Source organism: Theobroma cacao, unplaced genomic scaffold, assembly GCF_053813885.1.
Source record: "Theobroma cacao isolate CCN51 unplaced genomic scaffold, ASM5381388v1 tig011, whole genome shotgun sequence".
NCBI classification, from domain to species: Eukaryota; Viridiplantae; Streptophyta; class Magnoliopsida; order Malvales; family Malvaceae; genus Theobroma; species Theobroma cacao.
The window spans coordinates 337,020-351,774 of record NW_028291722.1 but is presented as its reverse complement, the minus strand read 5'-3'; the positions used below and the strand labels follow the sequence as shown (position 1 = coordinate 351,774).

At 34.8% G+C, this 14,755-nt stretch overlaps 1 long non-coding RNA gene across 1 annotated transcript; it reads left to right on the top strand.

Annotated features, from left to right (window-relative positions):
* On the top strand, positions 1–1,860 carry LOC148760198 (uncharacterized). The gene is made up of 3 exons (XR_016023325.1): positions 1–98; positions 746–829; positions 1,666–1,860. It is a non-coding gene; the product is annotated as an uncharacterized LOC148760198 (long non-coding RNA).
* The last annotated feature ends 12,895 nt before the right edge of the window (positions 1,861–14,755 follow it).

The following is a 14,755-nucleotide window of genomic DNA, read 5'->3' as shown; positions in this document are numbered from 1 at the left end:
GGCCAAACCAGCAAGAAGAGAGAGAAAACAAAAACAAAACCCTAGAGAGAGAAAATCAAAGAAAAAGTGTGAATTTTCAAGGAAATTAAGTGAAAAAGGTGAGTTTTTTCTATTAAGCTTGAGTTTTCTTATTCCCAAGCATTTCTCTTTATTTTCCATGATTAAATTACATGTTTTCATGATGAATTAAATTCTGAAAAAATGGGTTAGGAGAGAGAAAGTTGTTGGATTTATTTGATTTTAATTTATGTTAGTGTTTTTAGTTAGTTTAGCATATTTAGAAACAAAACAACAAGAAAAGAATTTATTTTCTCCCCCAACCATTAATGGCTGAATTTACCATGTAGTGAGTGAGGATGAGTTTGATTTTATTCTAGGAGAATTGGTTAAGGAATGTTGAATTAAGAGCCTAGAAAAATAATGGGAATTTTCGGAGCAAAAATATGAATTTTTACCCACTAGGGGTATTTTCGTAATTTGCTGTTGGGACTGATAATTTGCACCACACTGAGGGACATTAAGTTAATTTGGGTGCAATTGAGGTATAGAAACTGAAAAGAATTAAATTGGAGTTTAAACGGACCCGTTAGGAATTTAATCGGGTGATAAGACGAATTAGGCCAATACCGGGTTTAGATAGTTACCAGTGCATTTTGCATTCCATATCATGCATTGGTAATCTAAATTAATTTAATTTTGATTTAGTACCAACTTGGTGAAACTCTCGATTTTGTATTGTGTCAAGGTGGTGAGTCCTCCGATAAAGGCAAGGAAATTGCATCCGAGGACCAGTAGACAGAGTGCTTCGAAAGTCTGCATTCTAGACATAGTGAGTAAACTTACTATCATTTTAATTATCTAGGGTGGTTTTTAGATGCTTTCATGAATTCTATGGAAAAAGGAATTTAAAAAGATAAATTTTCATGTTTTATGAATAAATGAGTTTCAATGAAATTAAATTATAAATTGTTTTGAAATTAATAGTGATTTTGAAAAATAGAGTACACGGAGACTGTTAATTGTGGCAATTTGATTGTTTAAATTAACTGGCTTATGATAAATCGAGCATGATTGGCTAGTTGGCAATTGTATTGAAATGCGAATTGTTTGGTTACCTTGAAAAAACTACGAATTACAAAATTGCCATATCATGTTATTGAGTTTTATTATATGGTGGATTATATATTAATTAATCACTGCAGTAGGGGGTTTCTGTGGACCAGCCTTTTAGAGGGGCACGGTAAACCCCATTATATTCTTACCTCGAACGGAGAGGCGCGTAGGGTATCTCCTGGGGTAAAGTTTAGGGTTCACTTCACGCTAAACCACCACGTGAGGGGGAACTCAGCCAACGCCAAGGAACGACTATGTTTTCAAAACAAAAACATGATTTATGTGAAATGTGAATTTTAATAGCCTTGGCGGTCTCGGTAGGATGCCTCGGCCAAGGTGTCCCCGAGAATGGATTTATGGCACAAGCCTAGATTTTTATGAGATTCATAAGCCTCTTTACGTGTTTCGAAAAAAATGTGTTCTAATGCTATAACACAGTTTATGATGATTTACTTTATTGTCTCCATGTACTCAACTCTAGATGTTTAGGATGATGTTTGTTTACTCATTGAGATTTTATAATCTCACCACCCTCCTTTCCACCCATTTCAGGTTCAATATAGACTGTAGATAGCTGATCTCATCGAGGACTACAGTGGGATCTGCATTTTCCAAACCGTAGGTTCAAAGTCCTCTTTACTTTTGTTTATCCGGGGGCACTCTTGTTATTGTAAATTAAATTAAATATTTTGGCTTACTGTATTTAAGTATGTATAAATTTATTTAGCTTTTACGTTATAAAAATTATTCACGTATAACTCTATAAATATTGTTTTATAAGAAAATAGAATATTTTACTTAATATTTCTTTTATTTTCTTATTATATTCAAATAACCATAATTTCATTTTAAATGAAGATTTTAGACTTTTAAACTCATTTTGAATATGAATTGTGTGTTTTGTAATTGTACATTACGTTTTAGCCAGTTTTAAGATTTTTGAGAAAAATGACCAAAATACCCTTGTGAGACGAAAAATTAATATTTTATTTGTTTAAAGTTGGAAACAGCTTAAAATATTTTAGAACACGATATTTGACAATGGTTGCTCACAAGGGAACAGAGAAACTGATAGTAAAGCCTTGCGGGATTTCGGGTTGACATTTCGGGCAATAAGTGTCTACCGGGACACCGCGGCGGTTGTCACGGGCTCGAGGGGAGTACCGGGTCGTGACAATTCGATTGGTATCAGAGCTTTTGGTTTTCAAGATCAAAGTTTTTAGTTTTAAAGTTGTTTTAAATATTTACAATATCAGTGTGGCCCCGGATTAAGTTAAGTTAGGTTAGGTTGAATAGAATGCATGCATTTGCATATAGAGCCTAAGGTTACCTAAACTTGCTCGTATTTTTTTTATAGATTATAATGCCTCCTCGACGCGGACGCCCACCTCTCACTAGATCGGTTGGGAGGGGAAGAGGTCGTTCCCAACGTCATCAGCCAGATACAGTAGAGGAGGAATCAGCTGCATCTACCATTCGGGCAGCACCTGCTGCTGAGCAGGCCGATAGTCCTCCACATCCTCCATCTCCTCAGCCACCTACGGGTATTCCCGCCATGCCTACTGAGGCAGCACAGGCATTAGCAGCTTTCTTTGCAGCAATAGCTGGTCAAGCTCAGACTGGTCAAGTTCCACCTGTAGTGCCTCCAACTACTCCTTTAGTTCCACCACCAATACAGGATGTATCCATTTCCAAGAAGCTGAAGGAGGCTAGGCAATTGGGTTGTGTATCTTTCACTGGTGAGTTGGATGCCACTGTGGCAAAAGACTGGATTAATCAGGTGTCCGAGACTCTCTCTGATATGGGATTAGATGATGACATGAAGCTGATGGTGGCTACGAGATTATTAGAGAAGAGGGCTCGTACTTGGTGGAATTCGGTGAAGTCCCGTTCCGCTACTCCTCAGACATGGTCCGATTTTCTCACGGAATTCGATGGTCAGTATTTCACTTATTTCCATCAAAAAGAAAAGAAGAGAGAATTTCTGAGTTTGAAACAAGGAAATCTAACTGTAGAGGAGTACGAGACTCGTTTTAACGAGTTGATGTTATATGTGCCGGATCTGGTGAAATCTGAGCAGGATCAGGCCAGCTATTTAGAGGAAGGGCTCCGTAATGAGATCAGAGAGCGAATGACAGTGATTGGTAGGGAGCCACATAAGGAGGTGGTACAGATGGCTTTACGGGCTGAGAAGCTCGCGACTGAGAATAGAAGGATTCGGACTGAGTTTGCAAAAAGGAGGAATCCTGGTATGTCTTCTAGTCAGCCAGTAAAAAGAGGCAAGGACTCAGCGACTTCAGGGAGCACTACTTCTGTTTCCGTGACATCTCCTCGACCTCCATTTCCACCATCACAGCAGAGACCTTCGAGGTTTAGCAGATCTGCTATGACTGGTTCTGGGAAGAGTCTCGGAGGTTTTGACAGATGCAGAAATTGTGGGAATTATCATAGTGGGCTATGTAGAGGGCCAACAAGATGTTTCCAATGTGGACAGACGGGTCACATTAGGAGTAATTGCCCACAGTTAGGACGAGCCACTGTAGCTGCATCATCTCCACCAACTCGCACAGATATACAGAGGAGAGATTCTTCTGGGTTACCACCGAGACAGGGAGTAGCCATACGGTCTGGTGTGGAGAGTAATACCCCGTCACATCCGCCTTCGAGACCACAGACTCGTACCGCGACAAGAGTTTTTGCTGTGACAGAAGATGAGGCACGAGTCCGACCTGGAGCAGTGACAGGTACTATGTCTTTATTTGATAAAGATGCTTATGTTTTGATAGATTCTGGCTCAGATAGATCTTATGTGAGTACGACATTTGCATCAATTACTGATAGAAACCTGTCACCATTAGAGGAAGAAATTGCAGTGCATACCCCTCTAGGAGAACAGTTGATTAGAAATACTTGTTATAGAGACTGTGGGGTAAGGGTAGGTGAGGAAGAATTTAGGGGTGACTTAATTCCTCTAGAGATCTTGGATTTTGATTTAATATTAGGTATGGACTGGTTAACTGCACATCGGGCGAACGTGGATTGTTTTCGAAAAGAAGTTGTTCTTCGAAATTCGGAGGGAGCAGAGATTGTGTTTGTAGGGGAACGTCGAGTATTACCATCTTGTGTAATCTCGGCCATCAAAGCTTCAAAATTAGTGCAAAAAGGGTATCCGACTTATTTGGCATACGTTATCGATACTTCAAAGGGGGAACCTAAGTTAGAGGATGTCCCAATAGTAAGTGAGTTTCCTGATGTATTTCCTGATGATTTACCGGGAATACCTCCTAATCGAGAGCTTGAGTTCCCTATTGATTTACTTCCAGGTACCGCACCTATTTCTATTCCTCCATATAGAATGGCTCCAGCAGAGTTGAAGGAACTGAAAGCCCAGTTGCAAGATTTGGTGGATAAAGGTTTCATTCGCCCTAGCATTTCTCCTTGGGGAGCACCAGTCCTATTTGTAAAGAAGAAAGATGGCACTCTTCGATTGTGTATTGATTACCGTCAGCTGAACCGAGTGACCATCAAGAATAAATACCCTTTACCCCGGATAGATGATCTTTTTGATCAATTACGAGGTGCTATGGTATTCTCTAAGATTGATTTGAGATCTGGGTACTATCAGTTGAGGATTAAGGAGCAGGATGTACCTAAGACTGCCTTCAGGACGCGTTATGGGCATTATGAGTTTCTGGTGATGCCGTTTGGTTTGACTAATGCCCCGGCAGTTTTTATGGATCTTATGAACAGGGTGTTCCATCCATACTTGGATAAGTTTGTGATAGTATTCATCGATGACATCCTGGTTTATTCGAAGAATGATGATGAACATGCTGCCCATTTGCGCATTGTGTTGCAAACTTTGCGCGAGAGACAACTCTATGCCAAGTTCTCTAAATGTGAATTCTGGTTGAAGGAAGTGGTTTTCTTGGGACATGTGGTGTCCGGAGCTGGAATTTATGTCGATCCCAAGAAGATTGAGGCAATCTTGCAATGGGAGCAACCGAGAACGGTAACTGAGATTCGTAGTTTCCTTGGCTTAGCCGGTTATTACCGGAGATTTGTTCAGGGATTTTCTTTGATAGCAGCTCCTCTGACTCGTTTGACTCGTAAAGGAGTTAAGTATGAGTGGGATGATGTTTGTGAGAATCGATTTCAGGAGCTAAAGAACCGGTTAACCTCCGCTCCTGTTTTAACACTTCCTGTTAGTGGAAAAGAATTTGTGGTATATAGCGATGCATCTAAGTTGGGATTAGGGTGTGTGTTGATGCAGGACGAGAAAGTAATAGCTTATGCTTCCCGACAGTTGAAGAAGCACGAGACGAATTACCCTACTCATGACTTGGAGTTAGCAGCAGTAGTATTCGCATTGAAGATTTGGAGACATTATTTATATGGTGAGCGTTGTCGGATTTTTTCTGATCATAAAAGTTTGAAGTATTTGCTCACCCAGAAAGAGCTTAACTTGAGACAGAGACGATGGTTGGAGTTGATTAAGGATTATGACTTAGTGATTGATTATCATCCGGGAAAAGCAAATGTTGTAGCGGATGCCTTAAGTCGTAAATCCTCATCGTCGTTAGCAACACTTCAAAGTTCTTATTTTCCGATGTTACTTGAGATGAAATCTCTAGGGATCCAGTTGAATAATGGTGAGGATGGAACCCTACTTGCTAGTTTCGTCGTGAGACCTTCATTGTTGAATCAGATAAGAGAATTGCAGAAATCTGATGATTGGTTGAAACAGGAAGTTCAAAAGCTGCAAGATGGAGAAGCTAGTGAGTTTAGACTCAGCGATGATGGTACTTTCATGCTTAGAGACCGAATTTGTGTTCCTAAGGATGATCAATTGAGACGAGCTATTTTGGAGGAAGCTCATTCTTCCGCCTACGCTTTACATCCCGGAAGCACCAAGATGTATCGGACTATTAAAGAAAGTTATTGGTGGCCGGGTATGAAACGAGACATAGCAGAGTTTGTAGCGAAATGTCTCACATGCCAACAGATCAAGGCGGAGCATCAAAAACCGTCAGGTACTCTTCAACCTTTATCGATTCCTGAATGGAAGTGGGAACATGTGACTATGGACTTTGTATTGGGTTTGCCGCGGACACAAAGTGGGAAGGATGCTATTTGGGTGATTGTGGATAGATTGACTAAGTCCGCCCATTTCTTGGCTATCCATAGCACGTATTCTATTGAGAGGCTGGCAAGACTTTATATAGATGAGATTGTGAGATTACACGGAGTCCCAGTTTCTATTGTGTCAGATCGAGACCCTCGATTTACTTCTCGATTTTGGCCGAAATTTCAGGAAGCTCTTGGAACTAAATTGAGATTTAGTACTGCATTTCATCCACAGACAGATGGTCAATCTGAGAGAACTATTCAGACCTTGGAGGATATGTTACGGGCTTGTGTCATTGACTTTATCGGGAGTTGGGACAGACACTTGCCATTGGTGGAGTTTGCTTATAATAACAGTTTTCAGTCTAGTATTGGGATGGCACCATACGAGGCTTTGTATGGAAGGAAATGCCGAACTCCGCTCTGTTGGGATGAAGTAGGTGAGAGGAAATTGGTGAATGTGGAATTGATTGATTTGACAAACGATAAGGTCAAAGTTATCCGAGAGCGATTAAAGACAGCTCAAGATAGGCAGAAGAATTATTCGGATAAACGAAGGAAAGATTTGGAGTTTGAAGTCGACGATAAAGTTTTTCTTAAGGTTTCTCCTTGGAAAGGTAATAATTTGAAATTTCCAAGATTTAAATCTTATTTGATTATACTATTGTGATAATTTGTGGTATTTATTGGATGATGAAAGGTGTGATTCGATTCGCGAAGAGGGGAAAGCTCAATCCAAGATACATTGGACCTTTTCATATCATTGAAAAGATTGGGCCAGTGGCTTACAGACTTGAATTACCCCCAGAGTTAGATCGAATTCATAATGTCTTCCATGTCTCGATGTTGAAAAAGTATGTTCCCGATCCCTCTCACATTTTAGAGACACCTCCCATTGAGTTGCATGAGGATTTGAAGTTCGAGGTGCAGCCTGTACGTATTCTAGATCGAAAGGATCGAGTGCTAAGGAACAAGAGCATTCCAATGGTGAAAGTATTGTGGAAGAATGCTCGAATGGAGGAGATGACGTGGGAAGTCGAGAGCCAGATGAGAAACCAATATCCACATCTTTTATTCGAATCAGGTAAGTGAAATTTTGAGGTCAAAATTTTATTTTAAGGGGGGTAGTGCTGTAAAGCCCGACCTTATAAAATACTATTCATGACATACATGTGATGATAGCATGATTGCATGCTAGGAGAGTCCCGAAAAATTTACAAAAGTCGGTATTGTACCTAGAGGTACAACAAAGTTTATTTAATCCTCGAACTAGATCAAATAGGAATTTTAAGGTGAGATTAAGAGTTTCATAGTTCATGGATGACTTAAAATGGTAATTTGGAGTTTGAGGATCAATTTGGAGTCAAATCGGAATTTTCACTAACTAGGGGCAAAATGGTCATTTGCCACCTGGGGACAAAATGGGAATTTTAGAAAAGATTTTTTTTGACCCCATTTGACTTATTAGAGTATAATTTGACTTATTGAAGTATGATTTGAGGTTTAGAAGTGAAAAATTTTAATTTCGGTATAATTTGGAGTATAGGGGTAAAATGGTAATTTTGCCACCTCAGGGGCAAAATTGTAATTTTCCACCACCAGGATATTTTTTCCAGCACATGGTCTTCCTTGTCTTCATCTTTGACCCTTGACTAAACATGTGGTGGAGATAAAATGTTTAAATTTTTAAAATTTTAAAAACGGGCCAATGACATGATGCCATTTGTCATGCCTTTATTAATTTATTATTTTCCTTTTTAAAAGGCACAAAATCAGCCCATCTTCCACCCCATGGCCGGCCAAACCAGCAAGAAGAGAGAGAAAACAAAAACAAAACCCTAGAGAGAGAAAATCAAAGAAAAAGTGTGAATTTTCAAGGAAATTAAGTGAAAAAGGTGAGTTTTTTCTATTAAGCTTGAGTTTTCTTATTCCCAAGCATTTCTCTTTATTTTCCATGATTAAATTACATGTTTTCATGATGAATTAAATTCTGAAAAAATGGGTTAGGAGAGAGAAAGTTGTTGGATTTATTTGATTTTAATTTATGTTAGTGTTTTTAGTTAGTTTAGCATATTTAGAAACAAAACAACAAGAAAAGAATTTATTTTCTCCCCCAACCATTAATGGCTGAATTTACCATGTAGTGAGTGAGGATGAGTTTGATTTTATTCTAGGAGAATTGGTTAAGGAATGTTGAATTAAGAGCCTAGAAAAATAATGGGAATTTTCGGAGCAAAAATATGAATTTTTACCCACTAGGGGTATTTTCGTAATTTGCTGTTGGGACTGATAATTTGCACCACACTGAGGGACATTAAGTTAATTTGGGTGCAATTGAGGTATAGAAACTGAAAAGAATTAAATTGGAGTTTAAACGGACCCGTTAGGAATTTAATCGGGTGATAAGACGAATTAGGCCAATACCGGGTTTAGATAGTTACCAGTGCATTTTGCATTCCATATCATGCATTGGTAATCTAAATTAATTTAATTTTGATTTAGTACCAACTTGGTGAAACTCCCGATTTTGTATTGTGTCAAGGTGGTGAGTCCTCCGATAAAGGCAAGGAAATTGCATCCGAGGACCAGTAGACAGAGTGCTTCGAAAGTCTGCATTCTAGACATAGTGAGTAAACTTACTATCATTTTAATTATCTAGGGTGGTTTTTAGATGCTTTCATGAATTCTATGGAAAAAGGAATTTAAAAAGATAAATTTTCATGTTTTATGAATAAATGAGTTTCCAACTTTCGCAAGATTATTAACCAATTTGTTTTGTTCCATTTATAGTTTTAGAAGGCTCAAGAAAGAAGTAGAGAACTTGGAATCTAACTATATTTCTTTCATGTATGAAAAATTAAGAGTGATTTTTTATTCCCTACTGTTAAAAAAAAAAACAATTTCAGCGCACATAATCATCAAATTTTTTCTCCTTTTTGATATGTATTTTTCCTAAACTCAAGTATTGGAAGAAGGTTTAAAATTCAAATACAAAACATAAGAGTCTTATTGTCTTTTTAGTGAAAATTATAAAAGTTTTATTTTTTTTATAAAACTTTAACACAATTATCCCTCATGGGAATAGTAGCAAAATTCAAGGTTTTATATGAAAAAGGCTAAATATTCAAATAAATCCCTGAACTATATCAAAAAGGTAATTAAGCCCTTATCCTTTTATTACGTTTAAATAAATATCTAAATTTTTATTTTAAACCAAATAAGTCCCTTTCACTAAGTTAATCAGCAATACAATTGACAGCTTTATACCACATCATTTGTCACGTGGCATGTTGATGTGCCGTTTTATTTTATCTATGCAAATTTATATTAATTTTCATATTAAAGAGAAATAACAATCCTTCTCCAAGTGAAATTGTTCCTTTTAGTCCCTTTAAATTCGCAACATCCTTCTTTGTGATCTCCCACCTCAATAATTAATTTATCAAAACTCTTCTTCCAAAAGAAGAAACAAAGAACATTCAAAACCATAAGGATGAACAATCCAAGCTTGTTTGATGATACCATTGATACTGAGAAATAAGTCACCAAGGATTCAGAGCAAGAAGATCAACTCTTAAAGAAAGCCCTTTTCTTTTTGGGCAATCCATCCCCTTCCTATAGCTTATCATAACGTTGCTTCATAGATAGAAACTCCTTCATGTAATGGTGAGAATGAGAATTGGAAGCCTGGTATTAATGATTAGCATATCCCATATGTTGAAGAGAAATATTCTTTCGAAATTAAAGTTGAACCTTTAGGCCTTGAATGAAGCACCCCTTATAATCCCTAACACAAGGTTACAAGGATAAAATTTAACCCTCATTTTAAAATTCGTTTATGTTGAGAAATAGATACAAATTGAAGATGAGTCTCCTAGGCTTGAAGTAGATATTCATCATGAAGGTGTTATAATCATGAAAAAGAATTGCTACAGAAGGTCTTCTCATACGTCTTCTCACTTTGATAATCCCTAACCCATGACACTTGGGTTTTATTCTCAAAATCAATTGCTTTTTCTATTAAAAGCCCATTTCATGTTAAAAACGACGGTAATCAGGACTTAGTTTAAAAGCAATTAGTTTATTTTAATTTTTTTGCATATCCTTAATCCAATTATTTTTGAACATGTGGTGGGTAAAAAAAGGAAAACCCAATTCCTAGTCAATAAGTTTTAATACGCACCCGAGCATTTGGCTTATTGGTTGCTGCATAATGCCCCTGCTTAAAGAGCAGTGTTCAAATCCCCTCTCTCTCAATTATAAAAAAAATTAAAAAAAAAGTTTTAATGCACATCATTTGCCAAATGTTACAAAATTTCCAATTGTACAATTGATTGACAAAAGTTAATCAATAGTTAGTGAGAGAGTCAACAGTTAGTAAGAGGGGCTTATTTGACTTAAAATAAAAGTTATGGGGCTTATTTGAATGCAAAAAAAATGATAAGGACTTAATTGATTTTTTTGACATAGTTTAGGGCTTATTTCAATAGTTAGTGAGAAAGTCAACAGTTAGTAAGAGGAGCTTATTTGACTTAAAATAAAAGTTATGTGGCTTATTTGAACGCAAGAAAATGATAAGGACTTAATTGATTTTTTTGACATAGTTTAGGGCTTATTTAGGTATTTAGTCTATGAAAAAAAACCTTAGAGTACTATGTGAGAAAATGTCATATATTTAACCTAGCCATAACAAATTAAAAATAGAAAAAAAGAAGAATAATATTATAATTTTGTAATTGAAATTTCCTTTTTAATTAGTAAAAGAAAATTAAATAGACTTTGTATTTCCATTTCAACAAATAGCATTGTGTACAAAAGCAAAATATTTTTTATTTTTATGTAATTTCGCCGATGATAAGAAATATTGGTGGGCCCGATAGTTGGAAATTTCACGTGAAAATATTGTTTTTATTTTTGGCATGAAAAAGAAATATTCTATTCCATTCCAATAGAAGAAATGTGCAATTGTTACTTATAATATATTAGCTGGCTTGGTGGGGTGCTTTCATCATCTTAATCAATGGATGCTTATCCTTTTATACTCGCGGCACTGATGTGGAGGGTGACAATGTCACATGACCACATCAACATACGACGTCATAATTTATTATGACATATCAGTTAGGGGTGAAGCTAGCAAATTTTTCTTGGGGGGCTAAAGGCAAAAGAATAAAACTTAAAAGTTTTAAAAACTAATATGTTGAACTTAATCAAAAATAAAAAAATTGATAATAAAAATAATTTTATATAACATGTAAATCAAGAAAAGAAAGATTTACAATAATTTTTTAAGAAAGTCATTTTTGACCATATTTTTTGAATTCAAATTCAGTAATTATTAATTATGTATTGAAAAATATCTATTTCTTTAGAATTGAGTCTTGGACATTTTAATTCACATTGCTCTTGTTCATGAGTTGAAGCATTAAGGCTTGGTGGCTCAAATGTAGAAGAATCATTTGGATGATTTGCATTTTTTTTAAAGAATTTGTCAATTGTTTTCAATTTACTCATATATTTAATCAAACTTGAAAAAAAAAAATCAATACAATCAACCTTTAATATTCTTATTCAAGATATTTTCCTCTTACATAATCAAGATTAATAAAAAAGATACATTAATGAAATTTTAAGCAGCAGTGCAAAACTACGATTTATATTTAAAAACTATTAATAATTTATTAATTTTTAAAGATAAAAGTTATAGAAAATAAAATCCACATAATAGGAAGAAGAAAAAAAATGACAAGTAGAAGATAGAATCCATATATGATATGAAAAAAGAAAAAAAAATATAGTTGATGATTCGTAGAAATTTGGAAAAAAAAGTTTATAGAAACTTAAAACATATGAGCAAATAGTATAAAGAAATATATATAAAAATAATAATATAAATTGAAAGAAGAAAAGAAAAAAATTTAAAGTTGAGTGAGACATGTGTGATATTTTTATTATTCTTTATTTGTATTAATTATTAAATAAAAATTATTTTGGGAGGCCATGAAGAGATTATATTAAAAATTTTAAATATTTTATATGGTATAAAAAAAATTTTAACCCCCCCCCCCACCAGAGTTAAAGGAGGCTCCGCCTTAATATCAACATACTACATTAGCACCACATGACATATAATGATAAATTATATTTTGACTAAACTTAACCATCAATCATTAGGATGTATTTGACTTAACATAAAATTATAAAGACTTGATTAAATGCAATAAAAGAATAATAACTTATTTGAATTTTTTAAATGATTTAGAGACTTTTTCAAGTATTATTCTATTTTTATTTGTGCATCATCATGTGACCGAGGCAACTCCTCATTTCACTTGTGTATCCTTTTTAAATTAAAATGTTGATATTTTTTATCAAGACCAATCTTTCTAGTCGATTTAACTCAAGTTGATATCTAATTAGAATAATACAATTTTGTATGTATGCAATTTCAGAATATAAGATTTATGTTCTTGTAACAAATACTAAGGTTGTGATAACAAAAACTTGGGTTAATTGTTTTTTTAAGAAAAGAAGATTAATGTCTTGGATTAAATATTAGGAGGAATAACTTTCATCTCCATTATTATTATATTTCAAATTTTTATTTTTATTTTTATTATGTTCTGTTTATTTTTCAACTTTTAGGATATTAAAAAATAAAATAAAAAATATTATAATATTTTAAATTAAATAAATATTTTAAGATAAAAATAAAATTAGTATACTTTATTCATGTTAACAATAATTCTTAAAAAATTGTAGAATTTGATTGTAACTTGTAAGATTGGAAAATTAACTTCGTATTGCAGTAATTGGAATGTGGACTCTAGCAAGTAAAATTCAAAAGGTGCGAAAAACTATATATTTTTGTAATTGCAATATCTGTTTTCATAATGTAAAATGTTTACATTTCCATATTTAATTGTACCAGATTAAAATATGTTTATTTTCTATAAGGTTTTATCTAATTCCATAAATGATTTGACAAAAGAAACTTGAGAAATGAGAAAATGCTAGTCGCTGGCAAAGAATTTCGTCCTAAGGTTCAATAATTCAATTAGCATGGCACACTCTCGCAACATAACAAGATAGACATAAAAGTCTCATGAAAACAGAGTGAGCGCTCCTAGTATGATCTGGAAGCCCCCTTCCTAACTAGTCCTTAATCTTCACTATATAAAAGTATTGTCTTTAGGAATATTCAAAGTCACTGGCTTAAATATTGTTTTATTCATTTCTTAAAATTAATAAATTTATTTATCACTTATTTTTATTGAACTCCTACTGACATGTAACATGTCAATCTTATATAGAGATGGTGCATTACAATTGGCAATGATGGAAAAAAACGAGAGCAAAAGGCTTATGGCATAATTTGATATACTTTATGAATTCATTTTTTGTTTTAATTAAGTCAATCGTTAATCAACAATTTAAATTAGGTATTTTATCTTTTTTGGTTTTTTTTTCTAAAAAATAATTGGTATTATTAAACCAGAAATTAGTATACCATAACAAGTTTTGAACCAAGATGATAGAAAATTCTATTGACATAATCAACTTCTTTCTCTCTCTCCATCTATTACTTTCTCTTTGTTTTTTTTTTTATTTACTAATACATCATTGTTCAGCTACCCTTGCTTACAATTATTGTATTACAATTATTAAATCACAATTACGATTTTTTTTTAATAGCAAAAGAAATTTGTTAAGAACCAGATACAAGGCATCAAACAATACAGAACAAAAACACAAATCCAAGGAAAGGCTACGCAACAGAGTCAGGCGCAAAAAGGAACAAAAACAAGCAGAGGTAGTAGCCACAGCAAAAAAAACCAGGGAAAGAAAAAGCCAGGAACAAAGGAACGGACGGAGCAGCAGTCAAAAGGAGAAGCAAGCGAACCACTGCGAAAATTAAAAAACCTGAATGAGATCAAAATGTCTATCCACACCAGCTTTAACAAGGTGGTCAGCCAACTTGTTGCCATCTTGAGGAGCATAAACAACAGTCCAACGAATAATAATATTTTTATAACAATTGATTAAATTTAAGGTACCTCTCATTTGTCACGAAGCAATCTCTAGATTATTACACCATTTAACCGCACTCATAGAATTGAGTTCAATAATTAAAGAATGAGAAGAAGCCCAAGAAAATGTAGCAAAAAAAAAAACAAAAGCGTCCTTCATAGTCATGATTTCAGAAAGATTAGAGTCATCAATGCCCAAGGACTTGGAAAACAATAGTTTGACATTACGGCTACAATCCCTAAGCATGCCTCCCAAACCAACAAGACCCGGGCAGTCCTTAGCGGCGCCATCAACATTAAATTTTAAGGAGCCCACAGGAGGCCTAACCCAGACACAAAAAGATTTGGCACTCAGCTTTTCTTTAAGAACACTTACACAAGTAGGATCACAGGGAAGATATACACTCGAAGAACACATAGCAGGCCACTTAGCCTTGGCCCATTGAGAAACCCTCGACTCAGCCAACTCAAACACAGGAGAAGGA